General features: G+C 36.1%; 2 protein-coding genes across 2 annotated transcripts in view; one reads left to right on the forward strand and one right to left on the reverse strand.

The window, feature by feature from the left end:
- The window catches only part of LOC123545048 (uncharacterized), a 550,315-nt gene that overhangs the window by 457,377 nt on the left and 80,727 nt on the right, over nucleotides 1-12,211 (forward strand). The window lies entirely within an intron of this gene.
- Nucleotides 1-12,211, reverse strand: part of LOC123545035 (apoptosis-resistant E3 ubiquitin protein ligase 1-like) — a 65,524-nt gene that overhangs the window by 51,801 nt on the left and 1,512 nt on the right. The window lies entirely within an intron of this gene.

The raw sequence follows: 12,211 nt of genomic DNA on the forward strand, positions 1-12,211 counted from the left end.
AATCACGGTCGCGAAAACGGGTGACAAATATGGAAAATGAAAGTAAACATTTAAAATTCTTGATGAAATACCTGTTTTAAATTTCTTTTTTTTACCATACCTATTCAATACTTACAATTTCTGCTTATTAAAGCATTTAATTTATTTGGGCCAAACAAAGCCTCGGCAATGATAATAAATTTTCTATAGACCGTAACGGTTCACCGGCTCACGTAATCGTTCAAGCAAACATAATAATGATTTCAATTATCCAATTTGTGCAAAGACGATAATCTAAAGCTGCATTGTTTATCAATTAATTTTTACACATTGATCAGTAAACACCTTTGATAATGACAGGGATTATTGTACTAAATATAAACCGTGAGATGACCACGTGTCAATCGGCGTGTGGCGTGATTGACATCTGTTAGCAGCTAATTAACATATGACGCTCCGCCTACTGCCATAAATCCGCTTATGACGGCGAATAATATTGAAATTGATTGTGATTTTGATTGACAAGGGGCAGAACTTTCGAACTCGAGATGCATCAAACAAAATTTCCGCGAGTCAACCCGACGCACAGAGCATATTTTGTGCGGGTCAAATACCAGTTTTTCTCGATTTTCGTGGATCAAAAACCCGGGACCTTGGGTCAACCGAATGCCCTGTAAGGGGGAATTTTTTTCTCTGGAGGGGGAAAAAAAGATACTATTTTGGCGGGGGAAGCAGCCGATATTCGGCGGCAAAAACGGCCGATCGAGGGCCCTGAGTATATTGGACCTACACATAAAACATTCATAAAATCAGTCTCTGTAGCATCTATTGGACCTACAAATAAATAATTCATAAAATCAGTCTCTGAAGCATACTGTAAAATCATTAAATTTCGTGGGCATGAAATTTGGTGGTTTTGGTCAAAATGGCAATTTCGTTGGCATCTGAATTCATGGATTTCAACTTTGGACATAAAATGAAGGTAAATTTTACTTGTTCATTGGGATTAAATTTCGTGGATTGACTCAACCACGAAATCCACGAAAATTAGTCCCCCACGTATATTAATGATTTCACAGTATATTGGACCTACACATAAAACATTCATAAAATCAGACTTTGTAGCATCTATTGGACCTACAAATAAATAATTCATAAAATCAGTCTTTGAAGCATCTGTTGGACCTACAAATAAATAATTCATAAAACCAGTCTTGTAGCATCTATTGGATCTACAAATAAATAATTCATAAACTCAGTCTTTGTAGCATCTACTGGACCTACAAATAAATAATTCATAAAGTCAGTCTTTGGAGCATCTATTGGACCTACAAATAAAACATTAATAAAATCAGTCTTTGTAGCATCTATTGGACCTATGAATTAACTAGAGCTATCACTGAAGGTGATGAATGTACCCCCTGCATGCACTGACACAGTACATTGCAATTTGATGCACACAAGATTGCATAATTATGTGGACTGTATGTATATACACTGTATGTATACAGTATATTAACAAAAAACAAAGTCCCATAACTATGCAGAATATTTATCTAAAAGAACATAACATGCACCATGCACAACTAGGGTTGGTACTGATCACTTGTGTGAAGTTTCATTAAATTGTATGCAAGGGTTCGGAAGATTAGGCGAACACAAGATTGCATATGCAGACTGTATGTACATAGTATGTTAACAAGAAACAAAGTCCCATAACTCTGCAATTTTTGTTGTTGAAAGAACCTAACATGTCCCATGCACAACTACTGTTGTTACTGATCACTTGTGTGAAGTTTCATTAAATCGTGTCAAGGGAATGAGGAGAGATGGTGTGCACAAGATTCTGTCTATGTATATACAGTGAAACACCGCTCGCTCGAGGTCGCAAGGGTATGAGCAAAATGCTAATTTTATCCATGGTTTCGAGCGACACAAACATTGACCAACATACGAAGAAAATTGAAGTTTGGTTTACCAATTGTCATCGAGACCATTTGCAGAGGAAACAGTGATGTGTTATAATAATACACTCGTGACATTTTCAAAAAACGTATTACAAACGATATTTATGATAGATAGTAAATGGCACATGTGAAGAAACAGCTAAGACATTTTTTATTTGAAATACTGTAATCGAATTCGCAGTTTTCTTCTCCAAATTAAGATCTAATAATTATCGTCTCAATTTTATGAAAAGGCTTTATTTGCATGCAAACGACTGTTGATTAAAATATTAAGATCTCATAATTATCTTCTTGATCCTGCAGAAAAAAGTAATAATTAATAACAATTTTGATCAATAAAATGTTTCTTCCACCTTTCATCAATAATTTATCTCAATTATCAGATCAAATATACCGACAAACAAACATTTAAGATAGTCGGGGAATACACCATGCAATTCTCACGGTGTGCGAAAATTTAAATTAACTGATACATTCTGACCGCCGAAGGTGTGAAAATTTTGACAACTTTGCTCGAGTTTGCCATAAGCAACAACAAGTAAATTAATACACAGGGACCAGGTGACATGCTCGAGCGATCGAGTTATCGATGCTCGACCCAGCCATGGTAATTTCACATAGAAAATAGAAGGAAATCGGCCGGGACCACATGAATTGCTCGAGCGAGCCCGGGTGCTCGAGTCATTGATGCTCGAGCGAGCGGTGTTTCACTGTAGTATATTAACAAAAAACAAAGCCCCATAACTCTGCAATTTTTGTTGTTGAAAGAACCTAACATGCCCCATGCACAACTACTGTTGTTACTGATCACTTGTGTGAAGTTCATTAAATTGTGTCAAGGGGATGAGGAGAGATGGTGCGCACAAGATTGTGTCTATGTATATAGTAAAGTAACAAAAAACAAAGTCCCGTAACTCTGCAACTTTTTTTTCTGAAAGAACCTCACATGCCCCATGCACAACTACTGTTGTTACTCCTGATCACTTGTGTGAAGTTTCATTAAATTGTGTCAAGGGGATGAGGAGAGATGGTGCACACAAGATTGTGTCTATGTGTATAGTATAGTAACAAAAAACAAAGTCCCATAACTCTGCAACTTTTTTTTCTGAAAGAACCTAACATGCCCCATGCACAACAACTGTTGTTACTGATCACTTGTGTGAAGTTTCATTAAATTGTGTCAAGGGGATGAGGAGAGATGTTGCGCACAAGATTGTGTCTACGGACAGATGGACACACAGACAGACAGACAACCTGAAACCAGTATACCACCCCCCCCCCCACTTACAACTTTGTTGTGGGGGGGTACAATAATTCATAAAGTCAGTCTTTGTAGCATCTATTGGACCTACAAATAAAACATTCATAAAGCCAGTCTTTGTAGCATCTATTGGACCTACAAATAAATAATTCATAAAATCAGTCTTTGAAGCATCTATTGGTCCTGTGAACACTAGTCTTTGTAGCATCGTTTGGACTCATAAAGTCATGGAATCTTTACAGCATCTACTGTACCTATGAACAAATAACTCATAACACTGGTCATATAACTTTATAAAACCAATTTCTGTAACACATATCTCACCTTAAAATACAAATAGATAATTTCTAAAACCACTCTTTGTAACATCTGTTTGACATCCAAAAAATACTTCATAAAACAGAAATTTGGCTGAAGTCATCCAGAGGTGTTGCATCTACAGCAGCTTAGTAACAAACCAGCATGTAGTATTATAAGCATTTTACCTTGGTAGTTTCAGTTTTTGCTGCAGTGTTTATTGGGCCTGCACAGACCAGTCTTTGTAACAATTCTTTGTTGCACATTTCAACACCAGTTTTTGTAGCATACAACAACAGTCATTATAGCACAAGAGCACCATCTATGGGTGTCATCGCTCGTCTGCAAGTGCTAGTTAGTATGTAAGAAGTGTTATAGTTCAGAATTTCTTAGTACAAAAAGGGCAATAATTCTGACAAAATGCAGGTTAGAATTATGGTTCTTGGCCTAAATGGTCACTTGATGACCTAAACAAAAATTTTAACAAACGCTGACTCTGACACTGATGCTGACAATCAAGTGACAACAATACCTTATATATATATTTTTTTTTCAAAAATCAGACGAGCTTATAAATAAGTATACCATTAAACTCCTGTTTCTGTGTAGCAGAATATACATATCAGTCTTTGTAGCATTATTAACAAAGTCTCTGTAGCATCTATTGCACAGAACAGAGTAAAACTTTGCATTGGAGACCTCTTCGAAAATCTTGACTTCTTAACAAAATAGTGCAGAATTTGATATCTTTATACAATGGCTGGATATGCAAAAAATATCGTACTGAATATGAAACTCATGTTCCAGTAAGCAGACAATGTGGAACCAAATCACTTTTATAATTTACATTCAGGAAAGTTAAGCGCAGCCTTTGAAGAACCTGCAACTAATTGATTCTTCAATACAATAATAGAAGCTTGCAAGACACTGAAATGGATTTAATTTCAGTTCTAAACCTGATTTTATTTTGCTATCAGTTTAACTGCTTTAATCAAAGAAAACTGGGAAAAGCAACCCTGAAGTTAGTAATCCAGTCCCATCTATTACCAAATTTTCATTCTTGATTATAATCCATCCTCTTTCTAAACAAGTTATTTTTCTGTTAAATTAAATTTTTTGTTCCCTGTCTCATGTTGGAATCTTAATTAAAATCAGAAAGTAATGAAACCTGAATTCCAACCCCTAATTGGTAATTAAAAACTAATCAATTTCCAGTGAAGTAATTATAAGAGTACAAGGGCCCTGCAAAAAGTTTTGCCACTGCGTTTAATTTCAGAATTGCAACGCTTTATCAAAAAGATTTCATTGCAAACCTTAGTATTCCCTAGACGTTTTACATTTTTATGATTAAATATGTAGTGAACTGAGCCAGTCTATATCCTATATCCAATATCGATAATTTTCACACGGTTTCTCAATCTCAAGAATAGACTGGCTTTTGACTCTATAATATCAAATTTAACAAAAGAAGGAAACAAGAGGGCCATGATGGCCCTATATCGCTCACCTGTTAAACATGGCCTAAGAATCATCAAGATAAACATTCTGACCAAGTTTCATGGAGATAGGGTCATAAATGTGGCCTCTACAAAGGACAGGAACAACAAAGGGAAGAAATTTAACCAAAAAGAAAAAAAAATTCTTACAAGGTACAGATATGTCAAAATACACCTAAAAATTGGAGGTACCATCCATGTTGTACCACAGAAAAGTGGTCTCGGTTTTTCCTTACGGCCAATAATAAAAAAAGTTACTAAAAATAAGCTATTTATAGTAACGAAAAAGGGAAGTAATTAAAAAAAAATCATTGTAAGTGAACAAAAGAAGGATCTGCCAAATAAAAACAAGAGCACTGCAATGCAACGCAAATGCAGAGCAATATACACATAAAGCAAAGTCATATGACCTTTGACCCCTAAGTGTGATCTTGACCTTGAAGTGAGGCATCCGAAACATGCACTCTGCACGTCGTTTCGATGAGGTGAACATTTGTGTCTTGTTTCTTTGAAATCCTTCAAAGGGTTCAAGAGTTACAGAGTGGAAGGGAAATTGCTAACCAACAGACAGACAGACAGACGGACACCAAGGCGATAACATAATACGTCCCTTTGGGCGTATAAAAAGGAATAGAGATCTTATGGTGATACAAGTTGTGTGCAAGTTTGCTTAAAATCAAATCATAAATGAAGCTGCTATTGTGCAGACAAGGTCAAAATAGCTATTTTTGGCCCTTTCAGGAGCCATAACTCTGGAACCCATTATGGGATCTGGCCGGTTCAAGAAAGGAACCAAGATCTTATGGTGACACAAGTTTTTGCAAGCTTGATTAAATTCAAATCATAAATGAAGCTGCTATTGTGCAGACAATGTCAAAATAGCTAATTCTGGCCCTATCAGGGGCCATAACTCTAAAACCTATAATGGAATCTGGCCAGTTCAAGAAAGGAACCAAGATCTTGTGGTGATACAAGTTGTGTGCAAGTTTGGTTAAAATCAAATCATAAATGAAGCTGCTATTGTGCAGACAAGGTCAAAATAGCTAATTTTGGCCCTTTCAGGGGCCATAACTCTAGAACCCATTATGGGCCTGGCCGGTTCAAGAAAGGAACCGAGATCTTATGGTTACACAAGTTTTGTGCAAGTTTGATTAAAATCAAATCATAAATGAAGCTGCTGTTGTGCAGACAAGGTCAAAATAGCTAATTCTGGCCTTATCAGGGGCCATAACTCTGGAACCCATAATGGAATCTGGCCAGTTCAACAAAGGAACCAAGATCTTGTGTAGATACAAGTTGTGTGCAAGTTTGGTAAAAATCAAATCATAAATGAAGCTGCTATTGTGCAGACAAGGTCAAAATAGCTAATTTTGGCCCTTTCAGGGGCCATAACTCTGGAATCAATAATGGGATCTGGCCAGTTCAAGAAAGGAACCAAGATCTTATGGTTATACAAGTTGTGAGCAAGTTTGGTTAAAATAAAATTATAAATGAAACCACTATCGTGCACACAAGGAATTGTTGACAGACGCACGGACGGATGCACAGACGACGGACGACAGACGAAGGGTGATCACAAAAGCTCACCTTGTCACTATGTGACAGGTGAGCTAAAAATGCAGAAGTGTCTTTATTATCAGTCTATTATATTCTACCTTTTCTGAAACTTTTTAGCCAGTTGTTGTCAGAATAATTTGTATATTTGATGTATTGATAACGTAACACATAAGCACAGGTAGTGCTTGACTCCCTTTTCATGGTGTCATTGCTATAATTATTGTTGAATTGCTGTAAATAATAGAATTTGGGTCATTTGTGGCTAGCTGGATCCCAGTATCACACATTATGTCATATACAAAAAGTTAAAGGGAACCAGATATTTGATACAGCAAGTACTCGTTGTAAAACCCTATATATAAATTTGGACCAATCAGAACACGTTCTATAGCACCAATCAAAGCTCACGCCTGCTAAGGTATAAATAGCTAGAATGGATTACAGAGAGCTCATTCGGTATCCAGCGATTGAAGAAGACACATCGAGGATTAAACTAATAATTTATCCCAGTACCTTGAGAAGGAGGTTATTGCAACCACCCTGTCAGGGCGGATAAATTATTAAAAAAGAAGACATTTGAAGTTCATAGACTAAAGAAGAGTTGCAGAATTTCAACAAGGTTTTGAGCTATAGGGCCAGCGCATAGAGTTTTACCTTTATGGTAGTTGAATGCTATAAACTATAGCAAATATAGACTGAGCATCGGAAAGCTGAGACAGACCCAGAGTTTGGTAATCTGCTGAGAGTAGGAGAGTTCCAGCTTATAGACAATTCAGTGTTATTGGCAAAGTACAACCAAGGCATCGGGGATATACCTATATGGTAGTTGAATGCTACATGTGATAGCATATAGGCGCTGAGCATCCAGGAGTCAGGGCAATTATATAGAGTTGCAACTTCAATTAAGAGGACAGAGGCCGAGCATCTATACGATAGGACTCGTATGTTGTTGATTCAAAGACATTGTCTGACGGGAACTTCAACAAAAAGACTAGTCAAGTATAGTGTCTCCAGCCTATAGGAGTTTGAGCTAATCATTATTAACTGAAGATTGTTAGTTTGAAACATTTAGTAAGTAAGTTAAAGTAAGTAAGTAAGTAAGTAAAGACTTTATTTTCTGTGGATTACACATTTGGCATATTTACCAATTTACAATATGGTCCACAACATACATGTATATATAGTGGACGCAACTTGACCCCGATGGTTGACCTTTGCATTATAATACACAATGAGGCACAACCTATTATTGAAAAGGAGTGTACTTAAAACACGAGTTGCATGATAAAAAGGAAATATAAATGTGTGTAAATATAAATTAGTGTATTGGGAAGTTTTAACTGATCAAATTTAAGTGTATATACTTTTATACTGCATTGTATACAAACTTATTCCATATAATTATACACGGCTACCCTAAGCACCCTTGATTTCTATAATGAAATAATCGATATGAATAATCTGCCTAAGTTCAACCATCGCGGTCAAGTTGCGACTACTATACAAACTAGAACTGTCACAGGAGTGACTCATACCCCCACCATACGGTCTTGTCACAGAAGAATGGCAACCATAAGGAATCTTAAAAATACTTTGGAGTACTTCATCCTGGGCTTCCACATATAAGTAATACTAGTATAATACTAGTATAGTAATACTAGTAAATATATTAAATCTCTAATATTAGAGATACACTAAAGGTGAATACAAAAAAGTGTCTTACCGACCCATGTTACCACGGAAAAATGTTTTTACTTTTTACATAGGACTTATAATAAAAAAGTTAGAAAAATAACTAAAATATTGAAAATCTAAAAATAGGATTTCTAAAAATAGACTAATTCCTGGAATTTAAGGGGAAGAAACTCAGTACAAAGGTTAAAAAAAGGTTACTTCCCTTTGGCTCTAAGCCAATCAGAATGAGATATAGTGAAAATACATCAAAATTAACCTTAAAGGCTGATCACTACCAAATAGAATGTAAGCCTCCGCAGGTCTAGTCACAAGTAGTCCAAATATAAATAGTACTAATCTTTTTTCCTTTCCTAGTGCATTTTCTCGGCAGCAACGTGCTTACTTTTACCCTACAGCGTTTCAGTATGTATCACTTTGCATTCTAATGAAATCGGCATGTTCCTATCGCATGCTAGATAAAAATGGCGGCGTAAGAATTTAATGTCACGAAAAGAGAAATTGAAAGAAGCGAAAAGTAGTAATTTCAGCGGGTTGTATTTAACGAACTGTAGTTTTCTTATATAAAAGTTAACACCCCTTTTCTTTTTGTTTTTCTAAAGTAGCGATCTAGTTCTTTATGGGAATATAAGTCTCTGAAAATCTGATATGCTAGAAAATGTCGAAACACCGTTATGAAGTGAGTGGATTTTATATTTAAATAAAGAACAGCTGGATTTAGTGGTGTTCAGCCTATAAGGGGCAATACATGTTATTTTCTGAAACCCTCGAAAATGAATGGAAATGCCATTAATCTATTCTTTATGATGTAAAACGGTAACAAATGGCTGAAAACGCTTCAATTTCTTGTGTTTTTGGAATTTAGATCGAATTTTCGACCAGGTGGCACTATTTTGGTTCGTTTTAGGACCTATTAAATGTCTTCTCTCGCATTTTAGCACTTCAGTTGTCTAAATAATATTGAAATTAGCATGTTTCTGAATGAAAATGACAAACATCGTAACGATTAAATGGATGTTAAATGTAAATTCCACGAATAAGGTAAAATTAATTGAAATATTGCTTGCACAGGGCTAAATTTTGCATATTTTTGGGGATGGGGGTGACCTGTAATGAATTGTCATTTCTCTATATTTTCTCAATATTTTGCACCAAAACAAAGCAGAATCATTGTGAAATAGGCGTACCTTGAGAATGAATGCAAATTCATGGAAAAATCAAACAAAATATTTCTCTTATAGGCTGATCACTACCAAATAGAATGTAAGCCTCCGCAGGTCTAGTCACAAGTAGTCCAAATATAAATAGTACTAATCTTTTTTCCTTTCCTAGTGCATTTTCTCGGCAGCAACGTGCTTACTTTTACCCTACCGCATTTCAGTATGTATCACTTTGCATTCTAATGAAATCGGCATGTTCCTATCGCATGCTAGATAAAAATGGCGGCGTAAGAATTTAATGTCACGAAAAGAGAAATTGAAAGAAGCGAAAAGTAGTAATTTCAGCGGGTTGTATTTAACGAACTGTAGTTTTCTTATATAAAAGTTAACACCCCCTTTTCTTTTTGTTTTTCTAAAGTAGCGATCTAGTTCTTTATGGGAATATAAGTCTCTGAAAATCTGATATGCTAGAAAATGTCGAAACACCGTTATGAAGTGAGTGGATTTTATATGAAATAAAGAACAGCTGGATTTAGTGGTGTTCAGCCTAAATTCTAAGTAAAAACAGGCATAATTCATGAAACATTGGTGTCAGAGTTATGCACCTTATGTCACATGATGTGGGTGATGAGGTGGAACATCTATTTTAAGTTTGAATCAAATCCATTTTGTGATAATTGAGATATAGTGAAAATACATCAAAATCAACCTTAAATTTAAAGTAAAAGGGGACATAATTCATAAAAATATTATGTCTGAGTTAAGGACCTTATGTCACATCATCTGGGTGATGAGATGGAACAACTACATGTATTTTAAGTTTGAATCAAATCCATTTAGTAATAACTGAGATATAGTGAAAATACAACAAAATTAACCTTAAATTCTAAGTAAAAGGGGACATAATTCATGAAAACCTGGTGTCAGAGTTATGCACCTTGTGTCACATGATGTGGGCACATGATGTGGGTGATGAGGTGGAACATCTATTTTAAGTTTGAATCAAATCCATTCAGTAGTAACTGAGATAAAGTGAAAATACATCAAAATCAACCTTAAATTCTAAGTAAAAAGGGGCATAATTCATAAAAAAACAAGAGTGCAAGAATGTCACAATATACGCCCGTCACAGCAAATTTCTTTACTGGAATTTTAATTTTGTGGTTGTTTAGTAATAACTAAGTGTTTTGCTTTCTAAGTCCACAAAAAAACTCCTTACCAGGTAGAGATACCTTAAAATACACCTAAAATTGGAAAGTAACATCTATGTTGTACCACAGAAAAGTGGTCTTGGTTTTTCCCTACAGTCAATTATAAAAAGTTACAATATAAGTTATTTATAGTAACAACTAAGGGAAGTTCATCTTAAAAAAAAAAAAAAAAAAAAATTGTAAGTCCTCACAAAAATCTTTACCAGGTAGAGACTGGTCAAAATACACCTCAAAATTGGATGTAGCATGCATGTTGTACTACAGAAAAGTGGTCTCGATTTTTCCCTACGACTAGTAATGAAAAAGTTACAATATAAGCTATTTATAGAACAACAAAGGGAAGTAATTCTAAAGAAGGGAACTGTGCATGACACTTCGTCTCATGATGGTGTATAATTGTGTCAAGTTACATCAAAATCCCTCCATGCATGAAGAAGAAATGCTTCGGACAAAGTCATTCTTGTATCTGACCTTTGGCCTCTAAGTGTGACCTTGACCTTAGACCTAGGGACCTGGTTCTTGCGCATGACACTACGTCTCGTGGTGGTATACATTTGTGCCAAGTTATATCAAAATCCCTCTATGCATGAAGAAGAAATGCTCTGGACAAAGTTTTCATTCTTGTATCCTTTGACCTCTAAGTGTGACCTTGACCTTAGACCTAGAGACCTGGTTTTTGCGCATGACACTCCGCCTCATGGTGGTGAACATTTGTGCCAAGTTATATCAAAATCCCTCTATGCATGAAGAAGAAATGCTCCGGACAAAGTTTTCATTCTTGTATCCTTTGACCTCTAAGTGTGACCTTGACCTTAGACCTAGGGACCTGGTTCTTGCGCATGACACTCCTTCTCATGATGATGAACAATTGTGCCAACTTTCATCAAAATCCCTCTATGCATGAAGAAGATCTGCTCCGGACAAAGTCATTCTTGAATTTGACCTTTGACCTCTAAGTGTGACCTTGACCTTAGACCTAGGGACCTGGTTCTTGCGCATGACACTCCGTCTCATGATGGTGAACAACTGTGCCAAGTTTCATCAAAATCCCTTCATGCATGTAGAAGATATGCTCCGGACAAGGTCTGTGGACGCCGCCCGCCCACCCGCCCGCCCGCTTGCCAACCCGCCCGCCAGGGGCGTTCCCATAATACGTCCCGTTTTTCAAACGGGCGTATAAAAATGGTGTCAGAGTTATGCACCTTATGTCACATGATGTGGGTGACGAGGTGGAACATCTATTTTAAGTTTGAATCAAATCCATTTAGTAATAACTGAGATATAGTGAAAATACAACAAAATTAACCTTAAATTCTAAGTAAAAGGGGACATAATTCATGAAAACTTGGTGTCAAGAGTTATGCACCTTGTGTCACATGATGAGGGTGATAAGGTGGAACATGTATTTTAAGTTTGAATCAAATCCATTTGGTAATAACTGAGATAATAGATTTCGGGACGCGACAGGACAGGACGCGACGCGGCGGGACGCGACAAAACTGACTCCTATATACCCCGCTCAAACATGTTTGGTGGGGGTATAAATATAAAATAAATATTATCAACATAAATCATTAATTACAATTATGTC

Source organism: Mercenaria mercenaria, chromosome 1 (genome assembly GCF_021730395.1).
Source record: "Mercenaria mercenaria strain notata chromosome 1, MADL_Memer_1, whole genome shotgun sequence".
NCBI lineage: Eukaryota > Metazoa > Mollusca > Bivalvia > Venerida > Veneridae > Mercenaria > Mercenaria mercenaria.